At 38.3% G+C, this 24,045-nt stretch overlaps 1 protein-coding gene and 1 pseudogene across 1 annotated transcript in view; both read left to right on the top strand.

Moving 5' to 3' along the window:
- The first annotated feature begins 4,364 nt into the window (after positions 1 to 4,364).
- LOC111148977 lies at positions 4,365 to 5,692 on the top strand (annotated as a pseudogene).
- A 6,979-nt stretch (positions 5,693 to 12,671) lies between these two features.
- The window catches only part of LOC111149226 (cyclic nucleotide gated channel alpha 1), a 35,590-nt gene continuing 24,216 nt past the window's right edge, over positions 12,672 to 24,045 (top strand). The window contains exon 1 of the mRNA XM_022506174.1: positions 12,672 to 12,851. The gene's annotated coding sequence lies outside the window, so the exon portion shown is untranslated. The remainder of the gene's footprint in view (positions 12,852 to 24,045) is intronic.

Consider the following 24,045-nt stretch of genomic DNA (forward strand, 5'->3'; position numbering starts at 1 on the left):
CTGCAGGTGTTAGCGGCTCTGGAAGGAAGTTGCCGGCCATTGGGCTTCAGCTCTGATTACCAGGCTTAAGTTGATTCTAACAGATTTTGCCCTTCTGGTGCTATCAGATTCTCCCCGCGGTCCCTCGGCTTCAAACTCATGTCCCCCAAAACCCTTTTTTTCTAAGTCCTGCAATTATTACCATAAATCCTAAAGCAGAGACAAGGCTCAAACGGAAACGACTGATTCCCACAAAATAGTAGTAGCTAACATTTATGATATTCTTTGCCGTACGTATGTGGGTACCCATTGTATCTCACAACCTAGTCTTATAATGGCCACTTTTTACAGATGAGGGATCAGAGGCAAAGAGCAAGGTTAAGTAACTTAACCAATTAGTTGGTGAAAGGCCTGGTGGTAGGTCATTATCCGGTATGAAATGGGTATAATTCCTGTTAAAACCTTTGCCGCAGAAGTGGGATGTCTCTGTGTTCTGGGACTTCAACAATGAAAAATCTCTCCTCTGCTCACCTTGCCTTTGCTCTAGGTACTATGAACAGTGCTATTAACTTTATTACCTAAGAGTTTCATGACAGCGGCCTCAATCTTGCTTTTCTTCTTCTTAGGCTGATAAACGAAGAGTTAAGAACAGTCAGTTCAACAATACGAGGCACACGCTTTTATGTGTGGATGGCTTGGTGGAGAAGGAATATCATGGGGGGACTAGGTGAAAATTGGAATGGAGGGCGATTTATGCCAAAATTTGGACGATAAGTCTTAGAACTTAGATTTCTATTTAAACGTTTTGTTTGAACATCAGACTTGAAAAATTTGCCTTGATTAAAGATTGATGATGATTGTAAATGTGATCTAAAGTATTATTTATTAATTATTTGGCACCTGTGTGAGAGTTATTTTAAGCACGTATAAGTATTTGCCTTTTAAATTATAATGGGTTGGCGATAATATTATTAACCCCTACTTTACAGATGAGGAAAGAGAGGCACACAGACATTAAGTAACTTGTTTATGGACACATAGCTGGCAAGTGGTGGAGTTGGAATGCTAACTAATGAAGTCTGGCTTCAGAGTCTATGCTCTTATCCTATTTGCTAATTGGATTTTTTTTTTAAACAAACCCACTAAAAATGTAACACCCAGATGATTTCTTATAAAAATTGGATTCCCATTTCTTATTAAGGTCTATTTTAGGTAGGAGGCACTTTGCTGTCATTCTTGTTTTTCAGTTCTGATAATAAGGAGAAAAATAAATATTTAACCTTTCAGAAAAAAAAAATTTAACCTTATTTAGGATCCTTGTTTTCTCAGTTTAACTGTTGCCTAAGCAGAACTTTATATTTTCCTTCACTGCCTATTTCTGGATGAGTTTGGATATTACACTGTTACAGCACCATAGACTGTCTTGAGTGACATTAATTTTGGGGATTTTTATTCCCCCCAAAAGCATGGTGTTTATGTAACCAAAAGAGGAGCATCAAAAAATCTCCAACTGGCCCACCAGTGAACTGTGCCAAGTCTACAGTTGAGAATTAGTGATCCCTTATTTTTTTCTCAATTAGTCTTCTAGGAGGTTTTGATTCATTTTTTATTTTCTTTAAAGATTTTACTTTCAAGTAATCGGACTTAAAACCCCGAGGTCAAGAGTCTCATGCTCCACTACTGAGCCAGCCAGGTGCCCTTTATTAATTATTCCAAGAACCAGTTCTTACTTTTATTGATTTTCTTTACTGACTTCTAAGATTTCATTAGCTTCTGCTATTATTATTATTATCACTATTATGTATTTGATATGTTTACTTATGTTTTTTAAAAAGATTTTATTTATTTATTTGATAGAGAGGGATCACAGAGAGGCAGAGAGGCAGAGAGGCAGGCAGAGAGAGAGAGACGAGGAAGCAGGCTCCCTGCTGAGCAGAAAGCCCTATGCGGGGCTTGATCCCAGGACCCCACGATCATGACCTGAGCCGAAGGCAGAGGCTTTAACCCACTGAGCCACCCAGGCGCCCCTCGATATGTTTATTTATTATTTTATTTTTACTTCTTTCCTTCTACACCGACTTTAATTTACTTCTAGTTTCTAAGGTGGAAACATAGATCATTGATTTTAATTTTTTATTTAATTTTAATTTTTTTTTATTAACATATATTGTATTATTGGCCCCAGGGGTACAGGATGGTGAATCACTAGGTTTACACACTTCACAGCACTCACCATAGCACGTACCTTCCCCAAAGCCCATAACTCAGCCACCCTTTCCCTACCCCCCTCCCCACAACCGGTAGTTTGTTTTGAGAGATTAAGAGTCTCTTAGGTGTGTTTGGGGGGGGGGGGGGGGGGGGGGGGGGGCGCCTGGGTGGCTCAGTGGGTTAAAGCCTCTTGCCTTGATTAAAGATTGATGATGATTGTAAATGTGATCTAAAGTATTATTTATTAATTATTTGGCACCTGTGTGAGAGTTATTTTAAGCTCGGGTCATTTTTGGCTCGGGTCATGATCCCAGGGTCCTGGGATGGAGCCCCACATCGGGCTCTCTGCTCTGCAGGGAGCCTGCTTCCTCCTCCTCTCTCTCTGCCTGCCTCTCTGCCTACTTGTGATCTCTGTCAAATAAATAAAATCTAAAAAAAAAAAAAAAAAAGAGTCTCTTACGGTTTGTCTCCCTCTTCATCCCATCATGTTTCATTTATTCCTTTCCTACCCCCAAAACCCTCCACGTTGCCTCTCAACTTCCTCATATCAGGAAAGATCATTTATTTTTAAAACTTAACTCCTTCTAATTCAAACATTTAAAACTAATTTGGCTTCAAATACTGCTTTAGCTGCATACAGCAAATTCTGATTTTTTTTTTTTTATCATTTAGTTCAGAGTATTCTAAAACTTTCCTAGTGATTTCTTCTTTGACCATGGGCTATTTTGGAGTATGTTGCTTGATTTCCACATATTTGGAGATTTTCCAGATACCCTTCTACTATTGATTTCTGATTTAATTCTGTTTTGAACACAGAATATATTCTTTATACTTACAGCCCTCTGAAATTTACTGAGATTTGGCTTCTGGCCTAGCGTATGGCTTGTCTTGGTGAACGTTCCAAGTAAAATTTAAAATATAAATTCTGCCATTGTTGGGTATAGTGTTATATAAATGTCAGTTAGGATAAATTGGTTGCTCAAAATCTAGTTTACTAATGATTTTTACATTCGTCCTATCAATTACTGAGAATAAAGTATTAAAATCACATGCAGTTGTGAGTTTGTCTACAAATTTAGTGATGCCAGTTTTTGTTTCATGAATTTTTGAAGATTTGTCATTAGGTGCACATACAAGTTGGGTTGTTATGGCTTCTTAACCAATTGACACTTCAATCATTATTCAATGTTCTTGTGTATTTCTAAGAATAACTTTTTGATTTGAATTTACTTTGATACTAATATAGCTAAATCAGCTGTTTTATTACTAGAGTTGACACGTTCTACCTTCTTCTATCCCCTTACCTCTCTGTTTAAAACATTTCTTGTACATGGGGCTTCTGGGTGGGTTGAGCAGCAGACTGGGTTTTGGCTCAGGTCATGATCTTATGGTGGTGAGATTGAGCCCCGGGTTGGGCTCTGCACTCAGCATGGAGTCTGCTTCAGATTCTCTCTCCCTCTTCCTCCATTTCACGCTCTCTCTCTCTCTCTAACAAATAAATAAAGTCTTTTTAAAAAGCCATTTCTTGTAAATGACTTGAAGATGCATTTTATTTTATTTTATTCCACCAAAGACTTGAGAAGACCTCTTTGCAGATTTCTGGAACTCTTTGTCTTCACAGTTTCCTCCTCTCTGGAACTCTGTTCTGCAATTTTAACCACTTTGGTCTCCAAGATCATATTTCAGGCTCCTCAACTAAGCTAGACCATTAGGCTCTGCTTTATCTCCTTTTTCTTATGTCATAGTTCAGAAATTGCCTTTGGGCAGGGTTCAACTCATTTTCTCCCCTTCTCTCAAATATACTCCCATGCTATTGTGCAGTATTTTGAAGACAGTTGTTTCAAATCTTTTGTCCAGTTTGGAATCAAGCTACATTGTCACAAGCAAAGCCAAGTCCATAATATAGGTGACTTATAAGAGCCAAGTGCAATATTGAAACATGATATTTAAAATTTATGATTTATTTCTAAATCTAAGTATCATTTTATGAGTTGTATTGGCAAACAATACGAAGTTTGCCTACATAGAAATTAACAAAATGATGTAAACTCCATGATGACTCAAGAAGTATGATCTAACTTGAGTGCATTACTTAACCTCGACTCTTAGCTTATCAGGGATGGTAACTGGGACTAATGTCCACTCCTGTCACCTGCCCTTGCTATCCCGTAGCTACCATGTATGAGCGTATCTTCATCCACATTGGCCAGGCTGGTTTCCAGATTGGCAATGCCTATTGGGAACTCTATTGCCTGGAACACTTCCAACCTAATGGCCAGATGTCAAGTGACCAGACCACTGGAGGCGGAGATGACTCCTTCAACACCTTGTTCAGTGAGATGGGATCTGGCAAGCACACCTTCAACGCCTTCTTAGTGTTTGTAGACCTGGAACCCACAGTCATTGATAAAGTTCACACTGGCACCGACTGCCAGCTTTTCTACCCTGAGCAGCCCATCACAGGCAAGGAAGATGCTGCTAGTAACCATGTCTGAGGGTACTACACCACTGGCAAGGAGATCATTGACCTTGTTTTGAACCAAATTCAGAAATTGGCTGACCAATGCATGCAAGGCTTTCTGGTTTTACACAGTTTTGGAGGGGAACTTGTTCAAGGTTCACCTCCCTGCTGATAGAACGTCTCTCTGTCGATTATGGCAAAAAGTCCAAGCTGGAGTTCTCCGTTTAGCCCCCCAGATTTGCACAGCTGTAGTTGAGCCCTACAACTCCTTCATTACTACCCAGGGCCCCCTGCAGCACTCTGATTGTGCCTTCATGGTAGACCACGAGGCCATCTATGACATCTGTCATAGAAACCTTGATATTGAATGCCCAACCTACAGTAACTTTAACCACCTTATTAGCGAGGTATTTCTTCCATCACCACTTCCCCCAGATTTGATGGAGCCCTGCATGCTGATCTGACAGCAGTCTAGACCAACCTGGAGTCCTATCCCCACATGCACTTCCCTCAGGCCTCATATGCTCCTGTCATCTCATCTGCAAAGCCTACCATGAACAGCTTTCTATAGCAGAGATCACCAATGCGTGCATGCTTTGAGCCAGCCAGCCAGATGGTGAAATGTGATCCCTCCATAGTAAATACCTGGGTTGCTGCCTTTTGTACCGTGGTGATGTGGTTCCCAAAGATGTCAGTGCTGCCATTGCCGCCAAGACCAAGCGTACCATCCAGTTTGTGGACTGGTGCCCCACGGGCTTCAGAGTGGGCATTAATTACCAGCCTCCCACTGTGGTACCTGGTGGAGACTTGGCCAACGTACAGCGAGCTGTGAGCATGCTGAGCAACACCAGAGCCATCGCTGGGGCCTGGTCTCACCTAGACCACAAGTTTGACCTGCTGTATGCCAAGCGTGCCTTTGTTCATTGGTATGTGGGGGAGGGCATGGAGGAAGGAGAGTTTTCTGATGCCCATGAGGATATGGCTGCCCTTGAGAAGGATTACAAGGAGGTTGGTATAGATTCTGTTGAAGGAGAGGGTGAATAAGAAGGAGCGGAATACTAATTACTATTCCTTTCAGCCCTACGACATGTCACACTCAGAACTTCAGCTTCTACGTTAGTGGACAGGCATTAAAGCTGTCTAGTTAGATTGCTTCACTTTTAACTGTGATCACATCTTACTTTTCCATGTGTACCTATAAGGTTTTTCCATTTTCCATCATGTCTCAAAGTAAAGGCTTTAAGAAAAAGATTATCGAACTTGGCCCTACTATCAATAGAACACAAATAATGTAAAATCTTGATTATTATAAGGCATTTAGTAATTTTCCTGAAAAGGTAGAAAAATAAATTGTATGTAATATATAGTAAATTATCATTTATGTATATCTTTATTTTATTACTTAATGAATATCCCTGGCCCACCAATAGGCCCACCAGACACATAAAATAATTAAATCCAGGGATGCCTGGGTGGCTCAGTGGTTAAAGCCTCTGCCTTCGGCTCAGGTCATGATCCCAGGGCCCTGGGATTGAGCCCCGCATCGGGCTCTCTGCTCAATGGGGAGCCTGCTTCCTCCTCTCTCTCTCTGCCTGCCTCTCTGCCTACTTGTGATCTCTGTCTGTCAAATAAATAAATAAAATCTTCAAAAAAAAATTAAATCCAGTTATCTTTGACATCAAGCCAAGTTTCAATCATGTTAAAACAATCTATTTTACAGATTTGATATATATATATATATATATTTTTGGTTACAAAGGTGTTTTTCAAGGTGAAAATGAAACACATTTTATTTAATACTTCATTAGCTTGATTTTAAATATTTAGGCATGTGCTTTGTAGGCCTCTATGTGTTCTCTTGCCTCACTCAGTCCTGCTCATGTTAGGGGTGGGCCTGTGGGAGAAGGGGCACAGCGACCAAATTTAAAAAGTTAGGTATCATAGAAGATTTGGCTTATCTGAGGAAGCTGAATCCAAAGCTAGTTTTAGGAAGGTAAGTAAGCAACCATATTTCCACTGTAGATTCTGCAGAATCCTAGCATACTGAAGGCACAAAGTTACAAAATTTGAAATGTTTTCATATTTACCTAAAAGACTTAAGCACTGGGTGTGGTGCATAAACAATGAATCATGGAACACTGAAAAAAGTAAAATTAAATTAAAAAAAAAAAGACTTAAAATCCTCTGGTACAACTACACACTTCTGCATGACAGAGTCATTCCTACTCTGAATCCTTGCGATATTTTATCTATCTAATTCTGTTGTTTACCTGATATCTAACAGCAAATTACTAATAGTGTGGGCTTCAGGAACTATTTCTCAGTAAAGTAATAATAATCTTAATAGTTACATAATGAGGGCCTGATTTGTGCCAGAAACTGTGGGAAGAGTTTTAATGTAGATTATCTCTAATTACTATAACTTGAAACAAAGAAGTCGTCCCATTATACTGATGAAAAAAACAGAGCCTCACAGGAGTTAAATAATTTGCCCAAGACCAAGGATGCAAGTCTACATTAGTCTGACTCCAAAGTTTATTATTTCCAATATTCTAAGAACATCAGGTGCTAAAATTCCATGACTCATCTTCTCCTTACATATAAGAGGATTAATCAAAATTCTATAAGTTTTTGAGGCCAGTTAAATTCAGACATAATAATAAACATTTTATTTTAATTTGCATAGTAATTTATGAGGGGGTCTTGTAATATCGGTTACTATAGAATGATGGTAGACAGTAGAGATACAGTGATGAACAACACAGACACAGGGCCTGACTCCTTGATGTTTACATTTCTTACAGGGAAGACAAACATTAAACAGTTAATTACATGACATTTAATTATTATGGTTATAAATGCTGAGAAGACATCACTGACCACTCTGGCTAAAAGTCTTGGTGGGTTGGAAGGCAGACTATCAAATATTTAATAATCTAGGGTCAAGAGCCAGAATCCCTGGAATCACGTGATTTTTGAAATGAAAATACAAGAGTCAATGTCATGCAAATGAGCATTTATAGTAAGAGGCAGTTTAAATAGGATTATAAAGATTAAAGGGAGCTGACCAAGCAAGACCCGGAACCAGACTAAAAGTAGCCTACTAAACAGGTAATCCAATGTGGCTCTGTTCTTTCCATCAGTCAAGGTTACTGCAGGTCCCAAGAAAAGAAATCCATGGATAGTGGGCTAGGTCAAGCTCATCACACTTTAGAGGGGAAAACAAAACAAAACAAAATAAAACATACTCTTACCCTTTGAAGCTTGAGTAAATCAGAAAAATATCGTAGTATGTATGTTTTAATGTGTGAAAACAACATTCCTACTTACCTTCAATTTCAGCGGAGATAATTTTCCCCTGGCAGTCTTCTGGTCGAGCTCCTCTCCTCCCCAAATCTTAGAGCTCCTGTAAGTGCTTCCTCAGCTCTTAACCATCTTGTATTGTAAACATCTCTTCTCTGGTTACTGTCTCTAAGGAAAAGGCTTGTGTGTGCTCCCATCCAGACCTTCAAACATTGCCCAGTACAGTGTGGTGCTTAGGAATTATATGTTGAATGAACAAAAGAACACTTCAACAAATTCTATGCCTTTACGAACGATTGATTAGTATTTCACATTGTTAAGTGCTCTACACACAAAAAACAGATTTTCATTTAAAAAATGAATTATTTCACTTGATCATACTTTACTAGAATTATATAATAAATTATTTAGAAACCAGATATAAATAATGGTTCTACAGCTTTACATAAGTTAGCTATTAATAGCTGCATGTACCTGGCTTCCAGGAGTCCCGTGACAACATATCGAGGACTGGTGAGACCTCAGCCATGGGCAGCAAAGCTTTAGATGCAGTCTAAGAGCTCAGAGAAAAGAGAAGGAGAGGGAGAGAACATTTAATGTGTATACCAAAAGTGTGTGACACTCTATAACCTTGCTCCATTTATCTTCACAAAAACCTAATGAGGTAGGCATTACATTTTCATTTCACAGAGGAAATGGAAATTCAGGAAGATTAAGTCATTTTGTCTCTAGACTACACAGCTAAAGAGCATTATCCCGAGAACTGGGATAATAAAAAGTTCATCCTTTTTTTTTAATATTTTATTTATTTATTTGACAGATAGATCACAAGTAGGCAGAGAGAGAGAGGAGTAAGCAGGCTCCCTGCTGAGCAGAGAGCCCAATGCGGGGCTCGATCCCAGGACCCTGAGATCATGACCCAAGCTGAAGGAAGAGGCTTTAACCCACTGAGCCACCCAGGCACCCTTAAAAAGTTCATCCTTAATTATGGTTTTGGAGGGGAAAAGGTAGAAGAAAGAAGTGTGAGAGATGGTAAAGAAAGGTGCATTTGAGATAAAACAAATGAGTCATTCCAAAGAGGTAAAGAATTTCGTGTGAGTATGTGTGTGTGTGTGTGAGAGAGAGAGCGAGAGAGAGAGAGATTGAGATATGGAGGGAGAGAGAGAGACTGGTTGAGGGATTTGATTTTGAGGCAGGAAAATATTTACCCTTAGCCCAGAAGGCTGACCTAAAGCTTGCACAGTTTGGATGAGGATCAAATATTTGCTATTTGCTACATTCCTTAAGGGTCTCACCACTGCCTGTATATTTTACCAAGAGTTAATATTGAACTGAATGATAAGCAGCACAGGAATCTTGCAAAATTAGTTTTAGGCATGGAAATTCGAAGAAATTCGAAGTAATCTGATACTCCCTGCATGCCCCCTTCCCTTTGATTACTAAGTCAATAACTACCAGCCTCATAGGGCAAAATGTGCAGCTCTTTCTGTCCAAGGGTCCTGCCCCTGTACTACTTACATGAACTTAGTAAGTTGCACTGTAAATGTCTCAAGAATTCTTTCTGGACCATTGCGCTCGAAGACCTCGCATTAAGATTCACTGGGGCAAGAACTGTTTTATAATCACAAGTTCTGTGAAGTTTCATGATGTCAACTGGAAGTTAAATGGGCAGAAGGAAGAAATTTTGATTAAAATTATTGCTCCAACTATTTAATTCATTAAATCATTTAAGAAAGTTTCAAATAAGAAACAATCCATGAGAAAATGAATATTCCATGAACAAATTCCCAATCTTGTCATCTTGTTTTATTTTCAGGTGTATTTGTTTTAGTTTTGTCTTTCACATAAGAGATAGGTCTAGAGAATGCAAATTGGTGCAGTCACTTTCGAAAACAGTGTGGGTTCCTCAGCAGGTTAAAAATAGGGCTACCCTATGACCCAGCCATTGCACTACTGGGTATTTACCCCAAAGATACAGATGTTGTGAAAATAAGGGGCACAGCTACCCCCATGTTCATAGCAGCTATGGCCACAACAGCCAAACTGTAGAAGGAGCTGAGATGCCCTCCAACAGATGAATGAATGAAGATGTAGTCCATAAATACAATGGAATATTACTCAGCCATCAGAAATGATGAAGACCCACCATTTACAACCACATGGATGGAACTGGAGAGGATTATGTTAAGTGAAGTAAGTCAAGCAGAGAAAGACAATTAGTGTATGGTTTCGCTCATATGTGGAACATAAGCAATAGCATGGAGGACACTAGAGGAAGGGAGGGAAATCCAAAGGGGGAGAAATCAGGGAGCTGAACCATGAGAGACTCTGGACTCCGGGAAACAAACTGAGGGTTTTAGTGGGGAGGGGAGTGGGGAGTTCTCTTTGTATGTCTCTTCATTACTTACTATCCTTTCTGTGGGTGATTTCAATATTTTCTACCATTTCATGCTTTTTGAAATGTTTTCAATTAATTTCATAGAGATGGGTTTAAGATACCTCCGTGTTATGCAAAGCAAGGGGTTTATTTTCCTTAGCAGATTATGTAATTCTGCTTAAAGAGACTGACACACCCAGATTGAAATTAAAATAACAAGCATGCATTGTAAAAAAAAAAAGAGAGAGAGACTGACACAATAGCATTTTATCATAAAACTCAATTGTGACCTAAGTGACTACATTGGTTAGTTTGGAGGAAGTATGTAATGGAGTGGGTTTATCAAAAACACACATTCTAGCAGTTTAAAGGCTATGTGTTATAAGTTACAAAAAAGTAGGTTAAAATAGTATATTGGTAACATACTGATTGAAAAATTATAAGAAGTTGGGACGCCTGGGTGGCTCAGTGGGTTAAGCCTCTGCCTTCGGCTCAGGTCATGATCTCAGTGTCCTGGGATCGAGTCCCGCATCGGGCTCTCTGCTCAGCGGGGAGCCTGCTTCCTCCTCTCTCTCTCTCTGCCTGCCTCTCTGCCTACTTGTGATCTCTCTCTGTCCATGAATAAATAAAAAAAAAAAAAAAGATTTAAAATAAAAAAAAAAAAAAAGAAAAATTATAAGAAGTCAACAAATTACAAATGACAGTTGTTTACTTAATGTTATACAGTCAAACAGGTAACCAGATTTTCTGGAAATTATACTGGCAATACAAATTTGAAGTAATAAAAATGGTAATACTCTTTAATCTAGTAATCTCATTCCTAAGAAAATAATAAGTGATCACAGTTGTGCATAATGATTTAAAAATAAGAACATTCCTTTTGAAAAATTTAGACCAGAAGAAAAATGTCCAATGAAATTGAAATCTATCCATAAATTATGTAATAATGGAATATGATGGAATGTGAATGTGATGCAGTCTTTGAAAGGACACTTTGGGTACATATTTAGTAATAAAAAATGATACAGTAATATTAAATAAAACCAGAATAATTTTATATAAAAACTACATATGAGAGTATGAACCAAAATGTTAATATTGATTATGATAAGAATATGAGTAAGGTAAACACATTTCAGTTTTGTTTTCTTCCTTTCTGTAATAGCCATGTTTTATGAAACATATTTTCTTTTATAATTAGAAATTAAATATTACTTTTAAAATTCTAGAACCCAAAAGCCAACTTTCCAAAAGAAAAGAGTACTCAGTACTCCGCTAATTTTCTCTGTCAGGTACCGTGGGGGATCTCCCATTTTGAGAACCTTGGAGCCCACTGGGTGCTGAGGTCATCCAACTGGAATGGCAAACATTACTGGGTTGTTCAACGACTAATTACTCAGCAGGACATATAGTGCAAGTACCGGAGAAAGAAAGATGTATTTTGGGAGCTGATAGACTGAAATGAAAGCAGTTTTGCTAAATGGAGAGAATATTTCAGATTGTTCATGAATTTCAGTCATAAGCCAAAGTTTTGAGACTATGTAAATTGTCAAATGTTGCACTAAAAATTCTTAGGGAAAATTTTTTTGGGTCATTAGAATAACACTGAGATGCTAACTGGCATAACTTAATGTTTTTTGCACAGCTGAAATAAGAACTATCCTTTCAGGCAAGCTCAGACTCATGTTATTTTATCTGTTGATCAGGTACGTTTCACACATGCAATTCTTCACAAAATGAATAAATAATTTACTCTATATTTTAATAGTTTTTAATAGTTTTTAATAGGATCACACTGTATTTAGAAATTTAATCATATATTGCAAAAATCTAAACAATTCCTTCTTTTTTTTAAAAAAAGATTTTATTCATTTTATTTGTCAGAGAGAGAGAAAGCACAAAACAGGGGGAGCAGCAGGAGAAGCAGGATCCCTTCCAAGCAGGGAGCCCCATGTGGGACTCAATCTCAGGACCCTAGGATCATGACCTGAGTTGAGGGTAGACGCTGAACTGACTGAGCCACCCAGGCATCCCTAAACCCAAACAATTCTTTCAGGATTATAACCCTGGGTGAATTGATAGTGTAACTTTAATAAAATCCATTAGGCAATATTACCCTTGGCTAACTTCACTTTCAGATTTGTCGAGAGGTGTAGCTCTGAGCAACCCCCTTTTATCTCTAACTCATACATATTAATAAGCTCCGGGTCAAGCTAAGGATAATGGTGATTTGGTTGCTGTTATTTTCATCCGTATATAAATCCGCAAATCCAATAATGACCCATGAAAATCCTCCTTTGCCAATGCCACAGAACTGTTTCTTTCCTTGGGAATGATTAGGTAGGAAAACTAGCCATTTGCACATGTTTACAGAAAAGAAAAAGATCAGCAGATTTATTATTTTAAAAAATTAGGACCTGGATTTTGACAATGTCAAGATTTATACTCTATCCCTGTTTATTTTGGATATGCCACTGACTTCCATTTCTAGAAGACACAGATATATTGCTTAAGCAACCAAAGGTAAGAACCCAGTAGTAATTACTGTTGTATTTTCACATAATGCTTCTAGCTCTGTTTTGATTTATTAAAGTTATCAGCATTTGCTTTGTTTTCTATCTTACGTGCTTTCTATTTACAGCTGGTGATTGCTTGTATTTTTCACCGACAAGTGAATATTCTACTAAAATACACTTTTAGTTAAACATAATAATAAATAAAGACCTGGTAATAGGAGTCTACTAGTCTGAATATCACAACACAGTAAATACCACCTCTTTTTTGCAAATTTCAAGTTCATTTTTAGAAGTCAGAAACAGTAACTTTGGCAGATTTGTCTTCCTGCAAAGGAAGTACCATATACTGGGTTTTCTTTCTCTTTCGAATGTTTGGAGATTGAACACCATTAAATTCATATAAATCTTAATAAAAAATTAACTCCTGAAAATATGAGCTCGTTGAGAACTTTTTAAGTTTTAGGTACTTTATAAACACTATTATAGCACTCTGCACACCCCCTTTTAGAGATAAATAAGTGGTTTAAAGAGATTAAGTGGGTTCCTGAAGGCAAAGTATTACTGTTGTGTGATGGAGCCCCAATTGAAATCACCTTGCCTTCTTTTCTTAATTCTCCATGATAGGCATGTATATTTTAATTAGACTTTTTGTTACTGTCATGTTTTATTTTATTTTTAAAAATATTTTATTTATTTATTTGACAGACAGAGATCACAAATAGGCAGAGAGGCGGGCAGAGAGAGAGAGGGGGAAGCAGGCTCCCCACTGAGCAGAGAGCCCAACGTGGGGCTCAATCCCAGGACCCTGGGATCATGACCTGAGCCAAAGGCAGATGCTTAACCCACTGAGCCACCCAGGCGCCCCGATCATGTTTTGTTTTTATAAATTTAAAAACTACTCTTTAGGGGCACCTGGGTGGCTCAATGGGTTAAGCATCTGCCTTCTGTTAACGTCATGATCCCAAAGTCCTAGGATTGAGCCCCTCATCAGTCTCCCTGCTCAGCTGGGAGTCTGCTTCTCCCTCTACCCCTCACCCCGATCATTCTCTCTCACTCTCGCTCTCTTTCAAATAAATAAATAAATAAAATCTTAAAAAAATTATTCTTTTATCATTCTTTATCATTAAAAATATCTTTATCATATTGTGCCAAGGTTATGGGATTATAAATTCTTGTCATTTCATTCTATGTTAGAGAGTTAGACACTATTAAACTAAGTTTTTAAAATGTTCCTATCAATAAACACATGTCTTACAGTTGGCTTTTTACATTTCGATCTTTTTGTTTATATACCCCTTAATTTGTTCAATTACATTCATTCCTTCTCTTGGCATTCTTTCCATACACATCTTTCACTTATGTCTTTGTTGGATCAAGCAGGGAGACGAAAGAGGATAGGGTTAGGTGGGAGTATCAGAATAACTGGAAATAAAAGACCCGATAGTTATTGATTACACTTTATATACCATAGAGGATTACACCCTCTTTTCTCTACACTTGAAATGTTTATAAACTCTGATCACAGAATAATCTCAGTAAGGCAAAGAAGTGTACAGGCTGCATTCTCTGCCCACAGTCAAAGTTAGAAATAATAAGTAAAGTTTAAATTAAATGCCTTACCCCTTAGAAATAACAAAGAAAAGAAAAGAAAAGAAAGCAGGGAAGGGTTGGCGGGGAAGGGTAGTCAAATACGTCTTTAAGTGAAGATAACAAAACAGCGATTATGATCTTTGTCTTTTTCAGGGAGGTAATTTTTTTAGGCTGTGAAGTCAGTATGTGTAAAAAGTCTGGATAAAATAGATTATTTTCTACAAAAACAAATGTCTAAATTTTATTTTAATTAATGAACTAGTTAATTAATTAAAAAGATTGTATTTATTAATTTGCCAGAAAGAGAGCACAAATAGGCAGAGCGGCAGGTAGAGTCAGAAGGAGAAGCAGGCTCTCCACTAAGCAGGGAGCCGGATGCAGGACTTGATCCCAGGATCCCGGGATCATGACCTGAGCTGAAGGCAGCCACTTAAACGACTGAGCTACCCAGGTGCCCTAAATTTAATTTTAGAAGTAAAAATTTAATTGATGAAAAATTACAGGCAAAATTGAAAGAAGGGTCCAAGAACTACTTCCAAAAATGCCACTTATAACTTAAATATTTTTTTTACTTATTAATTATTCAACAAATATTTATTTAGTACCTATTGTGTGCCAGTCACTGTCTTATTGTGTCCCCATCAATAGGTCAAAGGAATAAATCCATATAATGCCAGAACCTTTCCCCTTGGGAAAGAGTACATGGGAACTGGGTGGCCATATTGTAAGTTTTGGCTGTGGCACTAACCAAACCTTCCACAGATGGTAACTACATCCCTTTAAGGAGAAACATAGTGTACCTTCCCCTCAGCAGACAACCACTGTGTGAAGATTTTGAGCTATGCTATGAACTAGGCTAATATCGTCAAAAAAGATACGCAGCCTACATTCTCTGGTCCCTCTTTATGTGGTACAAGTGATTATAATTATACTAATGGTTCTTAAATGTACAAATGTTCCAAAGTACCAATCTATTTAGCTTTAATTCATATGGCTTTAATTGATGAGAAGGCAATTGATAAATTTCAATATCTATTTTTGATAAAATAGGAAATTAGTAATAAAAAAGCTTTAACATAAGAAAGACAACTTATCTGAAATCATGGGCAAAAATAGAAGAAATTCTAGAGACTGAAATAAGACAAAGAGTGCTGATATATTATCTAACATTGTTCTATGATTTCTACTCAACACAGTAAGACAGGAAAACAAAACAAAGTATACAGTTTGCAGAGATAAAATTAATGTTACCTGTGGATAATATAATTGTCTACTCAAAAAACTTCAATAGATTAATTTAAAACTATTAAAACTAATAAAAAGTTCAATAAGATAATAGGCTACAAAAATAAATGTATAAATTAATAGTTCTATAAGCCCATAATGACTAGTCAATATAATAAAAATAGGTCTTATTTACAAATAAAATTTAAATTTCTATAGTGTATTTAATAGGAAATTTGCGTTGCTTATTTAAAGGAAATTATGGAGTACAAAGTAGATTTTTAAAAACTATCGATAAATCATGTCCCTTGATATATGATTTTTAAAGTTTTAATATATTAAGCATGTTGAGTCTCCCAAAATTCATACATCTAATGAAATCTCTTTTTTTTTATTTTATTTTTTTTTATAAACATATAATATATTTTTATCCCCAGGGATGAAATCTCTTTTTAAAACACATTGTGTTCTAGGGAACATGATAAAATTATTTTAAAGACAACTGGGAATAATAAATGTACACATTGTACTGTCATAGAAATAGCTATTTAAATATAGTCATTAAAATGATGACGGAGTGTAGATGTTTATTACCACTACATGTGGTGTAGACATAGTGTTTAGGCAATAAAAGAAGTAACAAAAGTAAAATAATTTTTTGCGTTGTTTATTTTGCACTAGCCATTATTTAAAATGCTGTAGACATAAAAACCAGTGCTCACTGGTGCCCGCTCTCAAGTCTGGCGGGAAAGACACAGCTATAAATGCATCATAATAAAAGAATGGGTCAGTGCCCTGATGCTAAGTACTACGTTCTATGTGAGAGATGAGGGGAGCCTCAGGCACCCAGGCATTCCAATTCCAGCCGTTAGAAACATTTGAGGGGCGCCTGGGTGGCCAAGTGGGTTAAAGCCTCTACCTTCGGCTCAGGTCATGATCCCAGGGTCCTGGGATTGAGCTCCGCATTGGGCTCTCTGCTCAGCAGGGAGCCTGTTTCCTCCTCTCTCTCTGCCTGCCTCCCTGTCTACTTGTGATCTCTGTCAAATAAGTAAATAAAATCTTAAAAAAAAAAAGAAATATTTGATTTTTTTCTTCTTTCTTTACCTTTATCACATGGTGTTTCCTTTGCCAAGATTGCTCATTTCCTCTATGCCTAGAAAACTCCTAATCATCCTCTAGGATCCAGTTCCATATGCCCTGCTTTGGAAAGCTTTTTGTGAATCTCCCAGCTGTACAGAGTTGACCTACGCACACACAAAATTGTCCTATTAGATTTTTATTACTTACAGGGTTCTCTTTGCTAACTTCATGAGGGCCGGAAGCCTGTCTTAATCAACAATCCGTCCTTTCTTGTCTCTCTCTCGCCTTCACACCTCAGCAAGCTACATGGGGCTGCTGATTACACAGCTTGGGTTCCACAAATGTTGAGAAGCAGAAATAGTAAATGCAGGTTAGAATGTTATCTGCAAATTGTTTGTAAGGAAAAATATCAGAACTCTTAATGTGTTCCTTTTGGGTATAAGGTATACATTTGTAAGAAAAGAAGGAAAAAAATTATCCTAAATTTCAAATACTCCTTGTGACTGACAAAATCTCCATGTGATTAGAGTCCAGGGGACCTCAAGTGCTGGACTCTAAGTATTTATTTGCCTTTTTATATGTTTATTCACCTTTATGATTTCCATAAAAAGTTTGTGTTTGTGTTGTCCCAGGGCATAGACAGAGAAAAAGGAAGTCATCCGTCCTTCAGAAGCTTGGAGAACCTCGGGAAAGTGGGACATACACAGGCAGCCATAGATACATATATACAAAGAAGTAAGTACTTAGGGCCAAAGAAATGATTTAAAATATAGTCAATACGTGTATTGATATATATAATATATATATTAATGGATGGTAAAATTACAATAGATTTTGTAGAAGATGGAACTTTAAGACTTGCCCCAAACACCTCTCATCAGTATGCATTTCCTGAGGAATTCCACTGTGAAACAGGTATTGGGGTGAGATATCCTAACATAAGAGGCAGGGAAACCTTCAGTTAATCAGAATTTATTAATTTTGGGGGGTCAATTTTTAGAATTCTGAATAGTGTCTGATTCAAAGGAGAAAATGGAAAGATAACACATTAAAGCCTCCAACCATTGCAGAAAGTCTTTGTTCTCACCCTTGGTTAGTAGAACACACTTATTTTATGTCTTTCTCTATATATCTATTTATTTATAGAGAGGGAGAGAGAGAGAGAAAGACAAGGGGCAGAGGGAGAGAGGAATCTCAAGCCAGATACAGGGCTTGAGCTCATGACCCTGAGATCATCACAACTGAGCAGAAATCAAGAGTTGGATGCCGACTCAGCCACCCAGGGGGCCTGAATGTATTAATTTTAAAGAAAACTTTCTTGAATGATCTAGGGTCTTGCAATGCCCCAACATCATAATATATATGATTTTCGTGTTAAAATCAATTTTTAAAATGTATTTGAAAAACATTTCTAGTCAGTGGGAATTGTAGTGGTGAACAAAACAGAATTTTTTTTGCTCTTCCATGCTTATATTTTCTGGCATTTAAACCCCTCTGTTATATCACTGTTTTCTTGTAAAATGTTTTGGCTAATGAAAGAAGTATTGGAAGATGTTTTTGGTTATTTAATGGTTTTGTTCTTGGCTTGTGATCAATCGAGATTTTATGTTATGATGGCTACTTTGTGAATTTTCTGTGGATCGTGAAGGTGGCATTAATGAGTATCAGAGTTATGCCCTTTTTGGTGAAATTGTTTCTCCCTGAGAAAAGAATGTGTTTTTCTCATGAGTTGCTAACAAGTGACTTAGTGAGCCTGACAGGTCCCTGTGCATGCTAAGAGCAGATACAGCAACAATGTTGTGTCAGCTCTGTTTTCATTTTCATGGGAACTATGCCTTGCTTTTAATCCTATAAAGATAATTATTAAATAGTTGTTCTGACCAATTTGGCCTCTCAAAGTGATAGTTCAAGGGGGGAGGCGTTAAAGAAAGACCATTTGCATCATTTAACTCTTGTCTCCGTGAGAAAGTTGATGGTTGCCTCTCCGAGCTTGGGGATTACGTAATAATATCATCAACTTGCATCTGTAGAACCCTTCAGTATTGCTTTATATATATTTTATTATTTTTATTGCTTTGTATATATTGATACATTGTTTTTGTTAGCCCCCTGGAGAGAATCATTACAATGCGGAGGGCAGGCACTCTCATCTCCATCTTACAGGGGAGGGAACAGAAGCTTAGAAGGATTTCTGCCGAGGTCTCACTGGCAGTTTGGTGAAGAGCTAGGGTGGAACCCAGGTCTTTGCCAAGCAGGAGGCGGCTGTTTGCAGGCACGGGGCTGCCTCCCGGCGGGGTAGCCCGCAAAGCCTGTTCTGCATGGTTACACAACTCCAGGAACATCGTTAAATTTGAAGCCACAACCTTAGCTCTGCAACTGAACAGTGAGATTGGGCAAGGATTGGAAAACATTCTTTTCTTTTCTTTCTTTCTTTTTAAAGATGTGTTTATTTATTTTAGAGACAGAGAGAACACACAAGCAGGGGGAGAGGTCGAGAGAGAAGGAGAGGGAGAATCTCAAGCAGATTCCTTGCTGAGTGTGGAGCCCGATGCAGGGCTCAATCTTACGACCTTGAGACGATGACCTGAGCTGAAATCAGGAGTTGGCCGCTTAACCGACTGAACCACCCAGGCGCCCCTGGAAAAGATTTTATTTTATTTATTTTAAAAAAGATTTTATTTATTTGAGAGAGTGTGAGAGAGATCACGAATGGGGGCGGGGAAGGACAGAAGGAGAAGCAGATTCCTGACTGAGTAGGGAGCCTGATGCAGGGCTCTATCCCAGGATTCTGGGATTATTATCTGAGCTGGAGGCGGAGGCTTAACTGACTGAACCACCTAGGCACCCTGGAAAACATTATTTTATTTTTTAAAAAATATTTTATTTATTTATTTGACAGAGAGAGAGATTACAAGTAGGCAGAGAGGCAGGCAGAAAGAGAGAGGGAGAAGCAGGTTCCCTGCTGAGCAGAGAGCCTGATGTGGGGCTCCATCCCAGGACCCTGAGATCATGACCTGAGCCAAGAGCAGAGGCTTAACCCACTGAGCCATCCAGGCGCCTTTTTTTTTTTTTTTAATTTTTGTTATTGGACAATATTCTATTTAAAAACATTATCATTTTTCCCATTAAAAAATAAATTAGGGTGCCTGGGGGGCTCAGTTGGTTAAGTGTCTGGGTTAGAGCGCCAGATTGGACTCTCTGCTCAGCAGGGAGTCTGCTTCTCCCTCTTCCTCTCTCCTTCCACCCCCCACTGTATGCTCTCTCTCTCTCAAATAAATAATAAATAAAATATTTTAAAAAATAAACCAGGAGAAAATACAGAACAACACAAAGAAGAAAGTAAAAACACTAATGATCTTTCCACTAAAAACTTAACATGTTTAACATTAAGGTGTTTATCTATGCACATATACATAATTTTTAATAAAATGAGATGATACTATAAATATTATTTAATGATCTGGTTTTTCTGCTTAACACTATATCATGAACATTTCTACAAGTTGTTAAGTGACGTTCTTTAGAGAAAAAATATCCAAGTTTATCCTTTTATATAAAATTAATACATGTTTATATCTAAAATTCGAATAATACAGAGAACAATGGACTATTTCAGAGGTAACTATTGTTTACAGTGTAGTGCATAGAAGTTCTGGACTTTTCTATGAAGTTTGAATTTTACTAGTTGCATTAGCAGATTAGACCCCTGATGGAGAAGAGAGCATCATTTATTTTTAAAGGTACATATTTCACTTATTAGAGTCACTATAACAAATAACATACAAAGACCAAACACATCATTTATAATAATCTTTTGGAACATTCACACAGAATTCCACTCTAGAAAACACCAACATCCAGGAGTTCTATACAGAGATGGATCATCTTTGGCCATCTTCGAATAATTTAGCAGTGCAGGTGTTCTGACCTGCATAATATGTAACCATCCTTGTTTAAAGTTGATACTTTAAAGTCTGCATACTGGGGTGCCTGGGTGGTTCAGTGGATTAAGCCTCTGCCTTTGTCTTGGGTCATGATCTCAGGATCCTGGGATCAAGCCCCACATCAGGCTCTCTGCTCAGCGGGGAGCCTGCTTCTCTCTCTCTCTCTCTCTCTCTTTCTGCCTGCCTCTCTGCCTACTTGTGATCTCTGTGTGTCAAATAAATAAATAAAATCTTAAAAAAAAAAAGATAAAGTCTGTGTACTATGTCAGCCTTGCAAAATGAATTTCTCAGTTCAGTTTTCAATTTTATCCAGAAAGTAGTTTCCTGCTTAGGAACTACTCAATACAGCCTGTTATAGATCACAACATAGTAGTGATGGTAGTTCAATGGGATTACAGGAGTCAGATTGCTTTGTAATCTTTATAATTCACATATGTAAATACGTATGTGATTTAAGGGACTTACAAATCAGTCAAGTATGCCAATGACATTAGTAGATGACAGAATTTTATCTTGATTTTAGCAAGGTAAAAAAAAAACGCAGTTAATAGAGATCCAGGGGTACCTATTCACTTAGGGGACAGTAATAATGCCTGATGTCTAGCAGGCATTTGATAAATATACGTTACATGTTAAATGGACCAAAGAACCCAACTGAAGAAAAATTGGCCAAGAATAGTAAAATCTAATTTATGAAGAAAGCCGAATGACCAATAGGCATATGAGAGTTTTGCAACTTTACTCATAAATGTGAATCAAAAGCCACAGTGCAAACAAGTTTGCACTCATCAAATTGGGGAAAAACCTTAAATTTGGCAACATGAAGGGTTGGCCAGGATGTTGGGGACATGGTGTGTTTGTACACGGCTGGTAGAATGTATAAAATGAAGTTCAAGTTTGGGCATCACTTTGACCAGCCCCACTAACCTGACACTAGAATGAACAATTCCACTTCCGGATATAGATTTAAGAACGACTTTCGCACAGGTGTCTAAGGAGGCACGCAAAGGATTTTACTACAGGACTGTTCACAATAGCAAAAAAAACCTGGAAAGAACCTCGTTCATTAATAGAAAGAGGAAACACACATAGAAAAAGGGAACAAAATAGGATATACAGAATTTGCAATATTTACCAACAGTATTATAAAATGAAAGAGCTCTGTGTATATTAGCATACATAATTTTAAACATAATTTTGAGTGAAGAAAGCAAGCTGCAAAATTATACACAGATGAGGTCACAGCTCCATATGCTTTAACATGTCCCAAAGTATACCGTGATTATGGAGGCTTAGGCAGCTGGTTGAAAGGAGGGAAGATGGTCTGCTAAAATACACACCAAATTTACAGTGGCCGTTGCTTCTGGGAGGTAGGGAAGGGGGACGGAAAGAATGGGACTGGGAGGTGAGAGTTTCTTATAGGGCTTTAACTTAAGGTATAAAACTTTCTTGTTTTTCATAAGCCATAAAAGGTGTGGACATAAATTTGACAAAAGACGAAAGGTCACCATTAATTCCTGGTGGTAGAACCACGGATGATATAATTTTTATACTGTTTTGCATTTTAAAATCAAGGTCCCTATGTTTACCTGGTAAGTCATTAATTTACATGACACAAAATTTAAAAAGTACAAACTACTCCCTTTTGCATTCCTATTGTCCAGTCCTACCCATGGTTCCCTTTCTTAGAAGCAAGTAATCCCTGGTATGACGTTCTTGTTACATCTCTCCCTCTCTGCACACGCGCACGCACACACACACACACACACACACGCACACACACACGCGCGCGCGCGCGCACACACACACACACACACACACGAATACATATATCCTTTCTTCCTGTCCCTGGTAGTGTATTATATCTTGGAGGACTTTCAATACCTGTTCATACAGAAGTGCCTTCTTATTTTAAAATAAATGACTGACTGCAGTATATTTCATCTATAGGACATATTTTTGGAAGAAATAAAAGGATAGGACAGAAGGGAGAAGAGGGGAGAGAAGGAGGTTGGGACCCTGCTGCAGAAGAAAGGGTAATAATTCAGTAGACAATGGTGAAAATCTGTAAGGTTCTAGAATAGGAGCATAGTAGTTTATGCTCCTTCAAAGGATTAATTTGAGAGTACTCTGGAGGATGGATTGGAGGGAGGGTGAGGCTGGGGATGAAAAAACTGGCTAGAAGACTGGCCTAAGACAAGGGTTAACAAGCCCCCGACAAATTCCGGTGATGATTAGAAGGAAACGATGGGCGTGCAGGCAGGAACAGACGCAGAGCAGAATAGGTAAGGTTCGATGAAGTGCCTGGCAGGAAGGAAAGAATCCCAGATGACTAATTCCGAGTTCTAAGTGAATTGAAGTGACTGAAATTTCAAACAGCAATTCTGCGAACAGAAATAGGAATGTCAGGAAGAAGAGCTGGCTTGACAGGGAAGGAAGGGGAAAATTTGGAGGCACACTGGACACAGGGATCTGAAGGGGACGCTTCGGAATTTAAATGAAAGGGGCGTGGCTAATAGGAGGGACTGAAAGTCTTTGGAATGAATTAATGAATGAGCCGTAGCAGAGGAGCTGGGAAATGTGCTCAGAGCTGGATGAGTGAATTGGGAGATACTGGCCTGGAGAAGAGGTTGAACTTTTATTTATTTATTTTTTTATGTAAGATTTATTTATTTGTCAGAGAGAGAGAAAGAGAGAGAGAGAGCGCGTGCACAAGCAGGGGGAGCGGCAGGCAGAGGGAGAAGCAGGCTCCCCGCCCAGCAAGTAGTCCGATTTGGGGCTCGATCCCAGGACCCTGAGATCATGACCTGGGCCGAAGGCAGAGGCTTAACCAACTGAGGCACCCAGGCATCCGGGGGTTGAACTTTAATGCAAGAAAATGGGCAAAAGTCTGGGCACCTCAATTCCTCAGCAGTGCAGGATGCTGTGTGGGACTGTACGCAATACTAATTTCTGTGTATGATATGGAAGATGTATCCTTTGTGGTACTATTACTACAGATGGAAGGACCCAGGGAAAACAATTGTAGGGGGCCGGGGCTCCCACGCTTAGGAGCTGTTCTCTGAGGGGGAGGTACATGCGTAAAGTCCTCCAAAGGTTGAAGGAGCCATAGGACCAAAGAAAAAGGCTGACAAGTCCAGCTTGACAAGAAATGGCTTATTAAGGAGACTTCTGGGCAGAAGTATGTCTTGGGCCTGTCCCAGCAGCCCTACCTCCCCTGAGACCTGCTTCTCTAGCCCTAGAGGCTGGGAGCGCTGCCGTTCTACCTCGAAGAGAATGTGTAAAACCAGGTGTGTGTCTTCCATCCAATTACTAACCAGACCTGAACCCGCTTAGCTTCTGAGACCAGATGAGATTTATTAT

Source organism: Enhydra lutris, unplaced genomic scaffold (assembly GCF_002288905.1).
Source record: "Enhydra lutris kenyoni isolate GAN:26980312 unplaced genomic scaffold, ASM228890v2 scaffoldscaffold21, whole genome shotgun sequence".
NCBI lineage: Eukaryota > Metazoa > Chordata > Mammalia > Carnivora > Mustelidae > Enhydra > Enhydra lutris.